Below are 16,060 nucleotides of genomic sequence, written 5' to 3'. Positions count from 1 at the left end.
ATATCTGGGCAAATAAACAACTTGTGCCTTGGGGGGCATTCTGTGCAGCATTTCTTTAGAACTCCTCAGGAATCAAAGGCGCTAATATCAACGTCTGCCATGTGGAATAACATCAGGCACTCATGAAAATGCAAGTCCCATATATATCAACTTCAAGAAGAGACCTGCGAGAGTTACCGTGTCAGCGATGAGATGTACAGTCAAATCAAATTCACAGTGCTGCTGCTGCAAAAAAAATCACTTCTAAATAGACCATAAAGTCTTGATAAAAATGTGCACTGGATTCAAAGGCTGTTGCGCTGGCTGCCTGTCATGTTCATAACTGGGTCTTTGAAGTCGGCTGTCAGTGGTCGATGCCGAACCATCTTCAGAGGTGCGTTAGTGCTCTCCCTCCTGTTCTTTCAAGTTCCCCTCCAGTGGCCAGTTTGTGGGGTGATGTTCACTCTGAATGTACAGTTGCCGCTCTGGAGATAGGGCTGGTCAATTCTCCTGTCTGAAATATCATCCTCCTAGCAAGACATGTTTGCGTAAAGTCTAGCCATCCTCAAAGAGAATGGAAGTCTGCAGGCATATTCAGTGGGGTGCAAAACACAGGCTTCCCAAACACAGAATTTCAATGTACTGTATTTCTGTTCCTGCTTTCCATATTGAGAACTTTGACACAAAATATAATTATTTTGTGCACAGCAGTACACCAAAGCTCATCAGACCTACAGCATATAGTCCTATAAACCTAAACGCTTATCTGTTTTCTGTTTGTGGTTCATATTTGCTTCCCGCAGTATATTCTGAACTTTGTGCACTACGAGAAACTAAATGGGATATTTGATCTTCGAGTGAGAGAAATACTGAGTCAGCACAGTCAACCATGACGGCCAGCGCAAATACCACCAAGTCAGGAAGATACAGTCCGGGGTGAGGAAGTGGAGATAGCAGCGTAACTAAAGATACAGCCTGCAAGTAGAGAGCAATAGCCCTCAACAGATAGAGAGCCCTAGGGCTAGAAGATAGGCCCACAGAAGTAGAAACATTTGTGACAAAATGGCTGACATTATCTTTTAATTAGATTCACACTGTTTACTGGCTTGTTTGTGCTCTCATTTATACATTACCTGATATAGCTTTTCTTTATCTCATGTAGGGGGTTGTAGAAGGTGATGACGATGGTGGTGCCGATGGTGATGTAGAGGCGGTGAAGAAGCAATGCTCGTGCTACATTTTCTCTAATATAACTGAACTCTTCAAATAACCTGCTTCCATTTTACATACCAAGTAAGTAACAGAATCATAACTTGATGACAACTCAATTCATTTTTAAAAATCTAAATGCCAGAAATGGCAGAAGGCAGACCAATTGATCTTTCTGAGCAGTAGCTTATGTGGGAGGTAGAAGTTCACAAATTAACTCCTCCAGTTTGTATGAAATATTCTATAATGTGATGCATGCACACATACATCAATTTAATGGAACATGCAAATTTCCTCATTAAAGATGGAAGTCCCTCCTATACATAATTAGCTTGTTCCCCTCACTGGCCCTGAAGCATTTACTTTAATACAGTCTGAGGCCAACAAGCTCAGTTAGCCTCTGTCTCACCGCCCTGTATGATATTATTAATGCTGCAAAGTTGGGCAGTTATACTTCCAGATACCATATGGCAATTTAAGGTATGTATTTCATAAGATGTATTAGGGAGAGGGATGACTCAAGTTTTCTAACCAGATGAAAACTGTTTTTTCCTTTTCTGTTTTTTTTTCTTATTCTCTCATTTTTTAAAACTAATTCAGAGTCAACGCCATTATCAGCACACCACCTGTGCCATAGCACTTATTACTCTAGATAACAGGAGAAAGTGAAGACTTGACAAAAGGGGAGAAAAGCATCAAAGCTGCTTAGAAAAAAAAAAAAACACACACAAAAAGGGGACTTTTTCTACCCTGCCTAACATTAATCAGACTCTGCCTCCGCTCCTTCTACTGTTTGTGACACTGAGCTGTGCTAGTGGTAATAATAGTTTCGCCACAGAGGCATTTACGTAACTTAATTTGTATTGTAACAGAATTGTTCGGCATTTTGGGTAATATGCAAATCCGCTTTCTTGCCATGAGGAGATAGATTATCTCTGATCTTAAGAAAAATTAAGATAAGATTAAAACTGGAAACAGGTGCAAACAGCTAACCTGGCTCTGTCCAAAGTTTAAAATAATGCACCTACCAATGTAACACAATATAGCCTAACCTTTATTTGTGAGCATTAGAGATCGCTGGTAGACAGGTTTTGTTACCTTTGTATAGAGCTAGACTAGCTGTTTTCCCGTTCTTCCAGTCTTTATCCTACGCTAATATGAAGGCATTGTTGGAGCAAAACAACTGAGCACCTGTGGAATTTGTACTTGTAGAAAATAGTCAAAGGTTTGTCAGAAAATCTGAAGTCAGAAAGGAAAATACTTGATTAGCAAACTTATTTTTTTCCCCCATGCGCTCATGTTTGCACTAGGGGTGGGAATCACCAGAGGCCCCACGATACGATATTGTGAAGATATTTATGTTGCGATTTGATTTTATTATATATATTGCAATTCATTACCTTCTTCCAGCTTCCAATTAGGTCCCTAAAGTCAAACTTTGTCAACATCTGTTTATCTAAAAGATACATTTCTCTCTTTGTTCATATCACTTTTTAAGTCCTCTATGTGGTCCTGTTAAGTTTTCTAGTGGGCTAAAAAAGCAATAGATTTTATTATTCTAGTACCAAAAAGTTAAAACTCCCATCTGCAATTTATATCGATACTTGGCGTCAGATACAGTATTGCTATGGCAAATATCACGATACTGTGCTATATCGATTTTTTCCCCCACCCCTAGTTTTGCACCACATTTCACTGATGTGAAATGTGGAGCAAAACTGATTTGTACTGTAATGGGAAACGCTGATTCTGAGGGGATCTCTGCGCCACCACTCATCCCCTACTTACAATGCTGTTCTTTCATCACTTCCCAGGAAACTGAACAAGCATTACCTTTTGGCCTCAGGTGAAGATACCAACGATGGTGGTTCAGACTCGGCCGCGTGGTTCTAACAACCATAACGACTGTCGTTACCACAGCCAGGAGCAGTAACGAACCATCGGTATCGATGATCCTAGCTAACGATCCCACAGAGGTTAAATATCTGAGCTTTCCTACTGGTCATTTCAGAACTGAAATCCTCTTGGATGAGGGACGAAATGTCTCCTAGTATATTCAACCAAGTCCAGTTGCCCTTGACTTTAACCTTCTTTGGATAACTATGACCTGAATGACTGAGAACCTTCACAGAGAACTATTTTCAATGTCTGCATGTTCAGTTCCGCAGCTACTTCCTCTAAATCCCTTGGATTTTTCAGGGACTGGTGGTAAAAAGAATTTCAGTTTCAGAGTTTCAAGAGGAAAAACTCTAAATGATTCCAACCTGTCACTACCTTGAAGGAGTCATTCTCCACGAATTCTGAAAGATGCTTTGAGGGAAAGACTGTTTCAGTCTAGCTATGGGTCCAGTCTGTCTCCCGGTTATAATGGCAGCCCCATCTGGAGCTATGCTAATCTGTGCCCTGGTCTATTGTCCACATCTCCATTCCCAGTGACATCACATAAATAATCATGTATGCACGTCCATGAATTGTGCTTTCATCTAGTGTTATGCTAATACTGGAATCAAGTGATTTGACATTAGAAAAAAAATTCTTTTTTTTTTTTTATCTATTGTGAAATATGCTCTACAATCTGAGCACTTGAATGATCTGATCAGTGAGCAGGGCCGACTCTTCATCTCATTAAGTTTCATAAGGGGGATTCACTTTTGTATAAGGCAACCTTTCTTTAGTGACAGTCTGCCCTGAAAGAAACAGCTGTCTCCTTAAACATACTGGAGCTGAGTTCTATAACTTTCTTCGGCAGCACTTCCTTTTGTTTGAGCTCTGCTATTTTAACAGCTTTATGAGTAATAGTGTTGTGTGTATGTAAATGTATTGCGCAACTGCTTCTGATCCTGGCATCCACTAAAAACTCTCAAGTAAGGGAGTCTTGGCTTCCTTACAGACAAGGAATCTTAGATCACCCTCCTTTGCAAACAGCCAGGGGTTTCTCTCCCTCCACAATCTCCACTGTCCATGTGTGTGGTAGTCCCACATTAAGTGGAATTTATACTTCTGCGTCAAATCGACGGTGTAGCCTCTGCGTAGCCCCCTACCCTACGCCGTCACCTACGCCATAGCCTGACGTGCACCTCCTAAAAAAATGTAACTTCACGTCGAGGCGACACGGACCGTAAGCACTGCGATTGGTCGGCTGGGTAGCCTCGTAATGCCTCCAAGCAGGACAGGAAGGGCCCGTGCTTTGAAGTAACTTTTACTCTTTACAGCAGCTGTAACACGGTGGATCAATATATTTGACCGTCACAACCCGAGCAAAATGACTCATTTCACTATCAGAATGTGATCCGCTTGGTCGATAACATTTGAAACGGTTACACCAGCCGCATGTATACAATTTTACCCCCATTCCCATTAGCAGAGGGTTAAATTGGAAGCTAGCGCTAGCTTTAATTTTCAGTTGTCTAAAGCTGTTGTCCATTCTTGTAGACCCATTCGGCAGCACCAACGTTTTTTACAACAGCATGGTAGCTAGTCTATACTACTACTTTCTTCAATATATTTTAAAGATAATGTTGGCTGATAATATGTAGTGGCTTCTTTTCAAAATGGGTTTCAATGTTCACCGCTCACAAACCTTCAACAGGCATTGTGCGTGCATTCTACTGTGCACCGTGGTGGTGCAGCCCTACTGTCATTCACAGCGAGAGAAAATGGAGCATATTCTTTTGAAAAACATGTTTCTTTTAGCCTATTTGTCTTGCTATGGATGTCTGAGGGCTTTGCTGGAGTTGGAATTGTTGGAAATAAACATTCATCTATCTGTTGCAGTGAAACAAAAATGGTGGTTTTACAATAGTTGGAGACATCAGGATTTGTCAACTGCATCACATTGTTTCACTTTGGTAAATACATTCACATTTATGTTACCTAGTCAGGTGAAGACAGATCAACAACAATGGGGGGAAACTGCCCCTAAGCATTTCAAAGTACTAGCATCATCCTAAATTTGTGCTTCAGTTGCAGAACTGTAGGCTACTCACATTTTGGATCACGGTTGCTAAAAACATTTTTGCACTGCAACCAAGACAGAAAATGCAAACAGATGGTTTTTCATGGGGGTTTTAAACAACAGGCTTCCTATTATAGATTATCATTATAGGCTATTTACATGTTTTTTGTTCAGACTCGTTGAATCTGCCACTGTTTACATCAGCTTTGCAGTCTTCTGCTTAGTATGTCTCCCCACAAGCTGTTGTGTGATTGGGGCGAATGCTCATCTACAAAGACACATTAGATCTCTCACTAACAATATCCTTGTTTACCTCTACTGATTCCTTGTTCCTGTTCGTTTTGGTCCCCAGATCCCCTCTTACTTTAAATACAGCAGTGGCGCTCATTCACTTTGTTATGTAAAACTATCCTCGGCTGTTGGCTGATCTCAGCGCTGTACTTAAAATGTACATCATGCCTCCATCCTGTGCTGACACTATACTTCTATATACTCATTTAGTCTGTCTACATTGCTGAAGCACTGTGGCCACACTCATGCGTCTTCATACCTGATGTGGTATGAAGATGCATATGTTATTTGAAATAATGGTTATGGGTTAAATGAAAATGACTCAGAGGACCCTGAGTGTGCAGGATGGGGTGCAGGTTTTTGATTGCATTTTATTACCACCTTAATAACTTTCAGATATGCTGAGACACAAGAATGTTCTCTACTGCTTTTCTTTTTCACTAACCCTTTTAATTGTGATGTGAGGTCACATTTTTTAATGCAAATGTTTGACTGAGTCTTGAAATTTGAATATTCCTTGATAAAATAAAAACACCTTGAATTACATACTCATATGTGGATACCAGGCGCCCTTGTTGAGGTCAGTCGTTTCACAGCTTATAGGTGGGGATTCCGGATGATTTTTTGCATTTTTCTTTTTGGTCAATCTCAGATTCTTTAGTACTATTAAATAATGCATTTTTCTGCATGTGGTGAAGGGATAAAGTGGCTGTTAACGTGAGCTCCGACCCAATATGGGGCTCACCCTGTCAGGGGCCAGGTGAGCCGCCTCCACGCACACCACCGTCGCTGTGGAGGTAACTTTCATGCTCCGCTGGGCAAACATTTTCCAGGTCACATTTTTCAATTACACTGAGAGGCAGGTCCCACAAGGCAACCAAGCCCACCCCCCACCCCTCACCGAAAAATACACTCAAGCACGCACACACGTACTTCCACACATACACTCACATAAACAGACTAACCTTCTCACCCCCTTCACTATGCCAGTCCACACAAATCCACATTTCATCTTTAGCAGCACAGCATCTTCCCCTCCACCGCAAATCTTAACAACACACAAACACAGCTCAGATCTTGGGGGGAAAGGGCAAAGTATGTTAATAGGGGAGACTGCAAAACCCTCAAGGAGCCTGCAAAAAACAAATAGATTATATTGACATTTTGACAAGAATGTTTTTGTCTAAAAAATGTCAATGTATATTTACCAATCTACTTAATCATAATGAGTAAATTGTTGACCAAATTAAGCTAGAGGCAAATTGCCCATCAGCAACCAAGCACAAGACCCTTTGGTCTATTAAATCTGTCAAGGTTCCTCAAGTTCAGCATGAGGTGTCTATCTCCGTATCTGAAGACTTTGAAGTCTCTCCCTCTGTCTGTTGCCTCAGGCGTGTGGCGAGATATGAGGAGAGTCTGCCTCATCTGCCTAATGCTGCTTGTGTAGCTAATAGTCCAGAAAACACTGCTCTGTGAGGCCGCACACGAGCACTTGAAAAGATTCATCTTTGGCTGTCACCAAATGAGAGCAACTTGCCACACTCTGCTACTCTGTCACTCATGGTCCAACTGATCTAAAGGTATGTGGTTGGCAGGGTTTAAAGGGTGGCTAATAGCTGTGTCTATTGAGGAGACCAGCTACTCTACTATACTATTCCATATATTTCTTATAATCAACAAATTCTATTAAATACCACAATCAACAGTGAATTGACCTGAAAGTACTGCATGTGCATCAAAAGCCTGATCGCTTATTCATCTGTGCCATAGAGCACCATTGTTGTTCAAAAAATATTATAAAATATAAAAAATATACTACAGTCATGCTAACAGCTCTGTGAGGCATGCTAACATGCTCACAATTACAATGATAACATGCTGACGTTTAACAGCTTTAATGGTTACCACACCACCTTAGTTTAGTTTGTTAGCATGCTAACTGGCATTAAACACAAAGCACAGCAAAAGATGGTGGGGATGTCATTAGTTTTGCAGGGTATGGTGCTTAAGAAAGAGTATGGGGTTACCAAAGTTATTGCAATTCATCCTAAAGGGAACATGAACATCTGTACAAAATTTTATTGCAATTCATTGAATAATTCTTGAGATATTTAACTGTCATTAACGGTCATGGGATCATCAAATTCATTAGGATACATCATCTGGGAACCATGAATGTTCAAATACAAAATTTAACTAGTTTCCTAGTTAAAATTTAACTAGGAAAGGCTCCCCGATAAAAGTATGATATAAGAAGGGACTTAAAAGAGTTCACTGACTCAGCTGACCTGATTTCTTCAGGCAGGCTTTTTCCTTGAGCCTCGGGGCCGTGACTGCAAATGCTCTGTCCCCTTTAGCTTTCCAGCCAGGTCTCTGGAACAGACAACAGACTTCTGCCTGCGGATCTCAAAGTACGTACCGGTGCGTACGGTACTAAAAGGTCAGATATATAGCAGGGCGAGAGGCCATGAAGCAGATATGCTCACAAGTCTTTGAGCTAGAGTCCAAGTCAAAGGTAAAGGTTAAGGTAAAGTCACTTGTGGTTATAATGAGTGTTGTATCATCTGCTGCATTCATTACAGGCTGCTTATAACACTGCATAGCTATAAGGAATTCTGTAACTTTAACCTGTTTTTCACTAACAGAGCACAACTATGTAATGTGCAATGCAATTAATCACAGCTTATAAACTACTGTAAGTCAACACATCCCCCAGACTCTCAAACCAGTGTAACGTTAACTAAATAAAACAGTAACGTTACATGATCAACAATAAACCTGAAACCTGTTTGCAGCCAACGTAAATAATTAATGTGATGGCAGCCAGCGGGACATAATGATTACATTAATCGACTGCCAGAACTTTGGCAAGCAAATAAACGCTCATTCATCTTTTCATAACGAATGACAGTCAGACATAACCGCTAAAGCAAGAAGCAAGCTAACGTTAGATGGCCAAACATGTTTACTAACCTCAGGTTACCTATTTTGCGTTGAGAGCTTCTTTTGTTTGGGTCTTTTAAAGTCAAAGTTTATGATGAATCCCACAGCAGCTGCTGGTGTTTGTTGTCCTCTCTCACGTGTGGCCGCGCGCAGCAGATACGCAGTATGTGTTACATAGGCAGGTTATAGGTAACGCAGGGAGGGGAATAACAGCAAGCTCAAAAGATGTTTCCTAAAAATAAACATTGTTCACAAGTCCCACACCTCGAGTCCGAGTCAAGTTTGAAGTCTTTTGAGAACGAGTCTCAAACTCGAGTCCCCATCTCTGCCATAAAGAGCCTTAAAAGTAATTAGTAAAATTTTAAAATATATCCTTAAATATACTGGAAAACAGTGTAAAGACGCTAAAAATGGGAGTGATTGATTGATTTTGATCATATTATGTGATTTGTTAACAATAACAAAAATAACATAGTGATCCATCTTTGAACTCTAATCACTGGGTATGACTTTAAAAATCTCCATCAGTCATTGCCTTTTGAAATCTTCATGAAAAGCTGACTGTTGATACATTAATGCACTCACGCAAACAAGTACAAAAGAAAATCGACGGTTGCATGTTATTCACAGGTATCACACAGTGGGCAAATAAATTAAAGATGGCTTATATCCAGATAATAAAATAATATTAAGGCATCCACACTCAGAACATAATAACACATCAGCAGACAGCATGAAGGCAAACACCAAGTTGTTAACTCCTTAAAAAAAATCTTCCAAGACAGTGAGATCCAAAAATGACAAGTGAGATAAAGAATGGTACACCTCAATTTAATTCTTGTCAACAGATAAAAATGGCCATAGCTGAGCAATGAGTCGTGCAGTTGTGTCAGACTATGCAGACAGAGAGGGTGGGACTGCAGGCTACCTGGAACAGAGCCAGGGACACTGGGTCACCGGGGTCAGAGCAAGCTGGCATGACTGGTGAAAGCACACTACAAGGCACACAAGCATGCACAATCACAGATACACACATAAACACACACACGGTACGTTTAAAAAGCATGATGAAAAACACTGTGGAACTGATAACATTCCCGGCGATTTACATGAGCACACATGCAGAACATCTTTGCCCTCCTCCCTTCATTGTACTCTTGTGGTTAATCTTGTTCAGCAGCATGATGATTATGATAAGTCTAGCTGTAAAATATAAATGCAAATTCACAAGCATCTTCCCTGACAAACCTCTTGGCAAGAAAGTATTATTATATTCTTTCGGCAGAAGGAGATGAACATTTTAAAAAGAAAATACATTAAATCAGACAGACATTACCAATTTCCTTTCTGTCATCTGCCAGACTTTGTCATACTCTCATCCATCTGTTTCTGTGTAGTATTATGCATGTGGACCCATCAACAACAGCAGAACCCCTGGGCACGACTGTCTCATACCTGCTGAGTCTCCCCGAAACGCCTGCTGTCTTTCATCCTACCATGAGCAAAACAAGTGTTGGGCATTGGTGTTTTTTAAAACTGTATCCCGACTACAATGTCTGTTGACAATCATCCGCTCCCGTATGGTAGGTTTGTCACAGGACAGGTGTCTCAGCACAGGTAGTGTGGAGCATCAGCACCACACAGGAGTGTTAATTAGACACACCAACAATAGCGTCAGGGGTGCTGCGACTGACGTATGAAACTCCCACAGCGATTAGCACACACCAAAACGTTTTGACTCTGACAGGGTTTCTGTTCCCGAGTGCACCTGAGTGACTATCGTGGAAAGGAGTTATGGGAAAGACAGGCGATGGAAACATAAAAATTTCATGCAAAGAACATGAAATTCATGCTGACTTGGAAAACAATGTAGTTGTGTCAATTACAAACGGGAGGCTGTTTAAACACAAAGAGAAAGCGAAAGCTGTCACAGTGAGAAATTATATCCCTGGTCCAGGTGATAATGTATAATAAATGCAGGCAAAGTTCCTGCGCTAGACTGATTCAATCTTCATCACAAGGGAGGCAGAATACACTGGGGAGCAATCTGAGTAAGTGCTTGCTCATTTACTTTGCCTTAACGAAGCAGAGAGAGCATGCTACACAGCCTCCCTCAGATGGAAAACAGGACAATTTGGACCATGGACTAAATATGCTGCATGCAAACATACAAACAAATTAGCCTACTTTGTAATGGGTAAAATACACTCATGCAGTAATTTAATTGCAGGAGTGCAGACTTAGAATTATGTACAATTTACACACTTTACATCGCACTCTTTCACTTTATACTGTTTACAGATTAGCTCTCGCTCTTGTCACATTGTGTAAAACACACACTAAAGCAAACACAAAAAGCACAGGGTTGCGGCGTGCACCACCCAACATCAATCTAGCCACATCCAACAGCTGCTAATTGACAGCAGTAAGTGGATAGCCAGAGGAGGGAGGGTATTTTAATTACACACCACATCTCCATGGTTACGCGGGCGAGAGGACGGAAGGCATGCCAACAGGTTGAGATGGAGATGAAGTGAAATAAAGGCGGGGGGGAATCATGGGATGACATTCTCACAGGCTTATTTCTGCTGAAATGATGTTAACCCTTCAGAAAATAATCACTGAGCACAGAATCATATTGTCCAGGCTCTGTAGCAGCTGGCCTTAAATACATATGGGCTGTGTATATAATAACAAGAGCTTTGGTGGTCTATTTTTGCTGGCAGAGTGTTGTGGAGAGACAACAGCATGCTTCATGACTGCTTGATCACAGTAAGTCATGTTTCATATCACGGCGCACTGTGATGGGATCTGAGGCACGGCTGCCTTGCCCTATTTTTTTTTTGTATGATTCTGCTCCCTCTTTCACAATGCCTGCAGATTAGAGTCAAAAGCTGGCATCTGCAACAAGAGCACTAATCCAGTCGGTTAGTTCACCTGTAGATCCTAATCCTTTAACGCCACGACCAAATGTGTGAAATTTGTTGTCATAAATGTGCTTATTTTTCCTGTATGCCGTTGGGCTTTCTGATAGGGGTGGGGTTGTGTCTCCCTCTCTTTTTCTTTGCTGCTTTTTGAATCAGAAGAAAAAGGGGGCAGAGGGCAGGTTTTCTGCCGTGATCTCTATCCCATATGTGATGAATTTTCAAATTCCTCTTAGCCATAAAATTGAAGTCTCCACCGTACCCCCTGCCCCCTCCATTTCTCACTTCGAACCTCTCCTCCCTTGAGTTTTATCAATTTGCACAATCTGAGTCCTCCTGTTTAGCCGTGAGTTGCGACGTGTAGATTATCTATGGAAGAGATAAAGAAAAAATGACTCCGGCTTTGCCTAAAATGACCTCAGATATTACTAGTTTACTTTCCAATTCTGCAAATCCAAAACAAGAGTGGACTTGTGAAATGCGAGCACTATATGCCTGACTTCCCAGATCTATCCAGGCAGACTCCATACAGACAAATTCCTATTCAAGCCTGGAAGGTCAGTGCAAGGCTAAAACTGCCTTTCACTCACAGCAGGGCCGAGTACAACTTGCCAGGGTTAGCTCTAATTGCGAGGTCCACAGCACTATATTTTTGCAGAACACTTTTCAAATATGTTTCCTTGCAAGAAAGGTATTGAAAGGTGCATGTTTGAATAGTATGTACTATCTGCTCTCAGCACTAAAGTTTTGACATCACATACCTGACATCATCTCTGCTCCCTGAACACAGTGAACTCTGGGCTCCAAATGAACAAGCTAGGAAAGTGCTTTTCAGCTCCGTGTAGAGCACTATAGAAGACTGCAGGAGCTAGAGTTCAAATCACCAACTCCACCCCTGATATTTCAGGGTACTCTAAGCTGCCCAGCAAGAATCAGGGTTATTTCTTTCATATTCTGTGCATATATTTTGTGAAATTAGTAGTGTACTCCCTTGAATTAATAATTTAGGCACATTGATTAAAACAACAGCAGCAACCTGTAATCCCATAAAATACATGAAAGGGATGTCAAAGATAAAACTATGCTGTGTGTTCACAGCCAAATCCTGCAGTATTATCATATATCTTATTCTAAAATCAAAATAAAAGTTTTCAATACAAGGGGCCTAGTTAGTAGGGCTGAACAATTAATTGCATTTGCGATAATAAGGTGATATAATAAAATTAAATGTTGTCATTGCAAAGGCTGCGATTACACTCTGGTCACATGCAACGCGACAGTGAAGCAGGCAGAGGAAGCATCAACTTTGCACGTTACGTTACGTTGTCCCTTGACTTGTACAGTGGCTTCAGTCTTGGTAAAACCTGACACCGCAGAAACTTTAGTGTCAAACAGGGAATAAAATTAGCACCCGCCAAATGCAGGTAAATTGTTGGTGGTGGTGTGGCGGGTCAAATCGTCAGGCCATCTGCCACTTTGACGGGCAGGGAAAATGCACAACAGCAAGACACATTAAGTATGGTTAGCCTGTTGTGTCACACACACACACACACAGACAACCACCAGTCAGCTCAGGGAATATCTGTCACGGCGTTTCAAACCAAACTCACCAGTCCGAAAGAGGCCCAGTCTTTTCCTGAGTTACAGCCTAGTGCGCCAGTGTGCTGCTCACAAGCAGTATCTACCGGGAGCTCCGGTGTTGTCGGAGAATCACTAAGCTTGTCTATTAGACACGAGAGGCGTCACTTGGTTTTATTTTCGTTGGCCAACTTTTGTATTAAACCTCAATTTGAGTATTTTTTTGTTTGCTTGCTGGGATACAGAAAAGGAGGTTTTTTGATGAGATAAGGACGCATTAATTGGTGGTTGAACTATGGGTTTTGTGTTGAGCTCTTACTATATGATACACTGTGGTGAAATTAGTTTTTCTTGTCACCTGTAGGTAGGCGGACCTGGTGATATCATATGATATTATTTAGTGCCATGACTCGACTCTCAGATTATCTTATCTCATTTCAATTCATGCAATTCATGCATCACCTAATTTCATGTTGTTTGCTATTAGAATGTAGTATGGACTGTGGAGAGACGTAAGAGGTCCTGAAACTTCAGTTCCTACTGCTACAATGACTTAAAGGTATTCATCTGAGGAAATTAATTAGAAGACATTTGATTTAGTAATTAGAGGAGATATATTTTAATACAAAGAAACAAATTATTATTATTATTATTATTATATTTATATTATATATTATTATATTATTTTTTCCAGAGACTACTTATCTGTGCAGTTAAGTAGGTTTAAATTAAAAATCACAGTAAAACATGAATTGTAACTGTAAGTTACTGTGTAGGGTTTCATCTGTCATTGCTGTGTGTGTAAGAATAACTGATCTGTTGTTGTGTGCTGTGTACTTTTGCGTCACTTTTGAAAGCCTTAGGCGCCCCTTTAGTGTCACTTTTAAACATTTAAGGCTCCGCGGTCAAGTTAGCAATGCTTAGCAACAACAAATATGCAACGTCCGGTTAGACTAGACACACATAACTTCAATAAAAATATTTAATGTTCACTTTTTGTTTTACAAGGGACACAAACCACCGACTCCTGGTTCACAGTCTGGGTTCTGGCCTTCCATCCACCCCAACCACCTCCTTACTCAGTCTTTTCAGTTAAATATCTTATACCTGCCTTTTCCGTTAAAAACTGCCGCTACTGCATTGAACTATGACTCTAAAGGGATCCCCAGTGCGTTACAAACTGACGCCGATGGGTCTCCCCGTTGACTACACTGACATTGGAAAAATGATTTTCTATCCCAAAGTGTCGATAAACTCCACTTTTTTCTAGAGCTCAAGTTAGTTAGGATCAGATAATGTCTGATCCTAACCAGTCTGTAAGGGTTAGGGCAGTCTTGTTTTGGCTCTGAACTCCAGCACATTGGATTTGAAATGAAGCAGCGACTGTGAGGCTAAAGTGCTGACTTCCCGCTTTAATTCAGCAGTGTTTACATCCACATCTGATGAATCAGAAATGGTAGCCCTTTTTATACACATTCCCCCCCAGGGGTAAAAACGAGTCCTATGTTGTTCACCCAATATAGATGTGAACACCCTCAAGCACCTTTAAAGCTGAAAGTCAGCACTTTAACCTTAAAGTCATTGTTTCATTTCAAATCTGACATGTTGGAGTAATGCCAAAAACAATGAAAAATATGCCACTGTGCCACTAACACTTACACAGTGCAACATACTTACACTGCCTTACACTGCCATTATACTGATCCAAGAATAGCAGCAACACGTGTCACTTAAATGAAGTGCCTTCTATAGCTAGGGAGCATGAATAAGTGATACATACCAATAATAAACCATATCATCTTCCTTCTCCTCCTCCTCTACCTCCTGTTCTTCATCTTCTCACCTTCTCACTCATCTTTCACTTGTGTCCATGGAAATCAGTAGAAATCCACTGAACTTAGGAGAGAATTTTAATGACATCTTTCACAAGAGAGCCTAATGGTAATGGTAAAGACGAGTCCCATGAAAGCAGCAAATAAATCTAATTAGAGGGGAGATATGCTCATGCGCCTGTAGGGTGAGGATTAGCCAGCTGCTGTTATGCAATCCATACTTGTCAGAAACTACAATCTGACTTGTGTTGCCTGGGATATTGAGATGTGCATTAGCACGGAGGAGATTATCATCATGAAGGATGGCAAGCTGTTTCTCTCCTCCATACTCTCATTTAGTCACTTGCGCATTCAAATCTTCTACATGATGAATCACTTCCGTTGCATAAACAAGAGGTGTGCTGAGATGCTCTCTAAAAAAAAGTTCTGAACGAGGCTTTCACTGTTTCACACCTCATCAGTGAGACTTTGGATTCTGTGTGCATCCAGATGTTTACTATGCTGCTGGTGAAGTGACTCAACTTCATGAAATGTCATCAGTGAACAAACCTGTATTAAAGTTCATTCAAATACAGTAAAAATAGAGATAGTTGCATGTGGTTGATCAGATTAAAGCTGCTCAAATCAATATTTTTAAATTAACGGATCAAATGTGTAATGTAAAAAATCTATTGCTCTTAGTGATGAACCCACAGAAAAGCATCTCCCAACTCCGCAGTTCCCCTTTTCTCTATGGAGCATTGTAACGTCTTTCAGCTCGTTGTTTTGGTTTTCTGGCCTGCAACTTTACTGTTTTAGGTCAACAACAAAGTGATGATAAACCCACTACTTGAACAGCACCACACAGCGAACAGAGTTAGTGACGAGCTGGTGAACAAAGTTGATTTTAGCTGCTAATTAAGGACCCTTTAGGAGTTGATGGAGACCAAGACAGAGCTGGAGGAGAGTGACTTACGTTCGCTGGGTAGCCAGATATATGTCACCAAAACAAATGCAAATGTTGCTACGTATCTGGATGTGCATAGAGGTGTGTAGGTGTAACAATCCAGTCCAGCAGATGGCCAACATTTTTTGCTGGCTTTAGGAAACATTTAGGAGTTAACTTGCGGTTAGTTTTTCTATTGCCATACAGTGCAGAGTGTACTTAAGTTACTGTACTCTTGATTAAGTCACATAACAATAAAGAGATTTGAGATTGCTTCAATTTCAGACAACGAAAAAACCCCAACATTTTTTCCAAAGTTATTCACTGTATATTTCCACATTTCAACAAAAATTGTCAAAGGTCTCATATCCTTGTATCCTGAATTGGCTGACATAACGAGGTTTACTCTCAAGCCAGCATTCAC

The 16,060-nt window shown here is 40.8% G+C and overlaps 1 long non-coding RNA gene across 3 annotated transcripts in view; it reads right to left on the bottom strand.

Annotated features, from left to right (window-relative positions):
• LOC123986760 overlaps positions 1–13,006 on the bottom strand; it is a 35,829-nt gene extending 22,823 nt beyond the window's left edge. For all 3 annotated transcript variants that reach the window (XR_006828965.1, XR_006828963.1, XR_006828964.1), the window contains exon 1: positions 12,912–13,006. This is a non-coding gene — a long non-coding RNA (uncharacterized LOC123986760). The remainder of the gene's footprint in view (positions 1–12,911) is intronic.
• Positions 13,007–16,060: the final 3,054 nt, after the last annotated feature.

Source organism: Micropterus dolomieu, linkage group LG18 (assembly GCF_021292245.1).
Source record: "Micropterus dolomieu isolate WLL.071019.BEF.003 ecotype Adirondacks linkage group LG18, ASM2129224v1, whole genome shotgun sequence".
Classification (NCBI taxonomy): domain Eukaryota; kingdom Metazoa; phylum Chordata; class Actinopteri; order Centrarchiformes; family Centrarchidae; genus Micropterus; species Micropterus dolomieu.
Note: the sequence above shows the minus strand (reverse complement) of the source record. Positions and strands in the feature narration are given on the sequence as shown.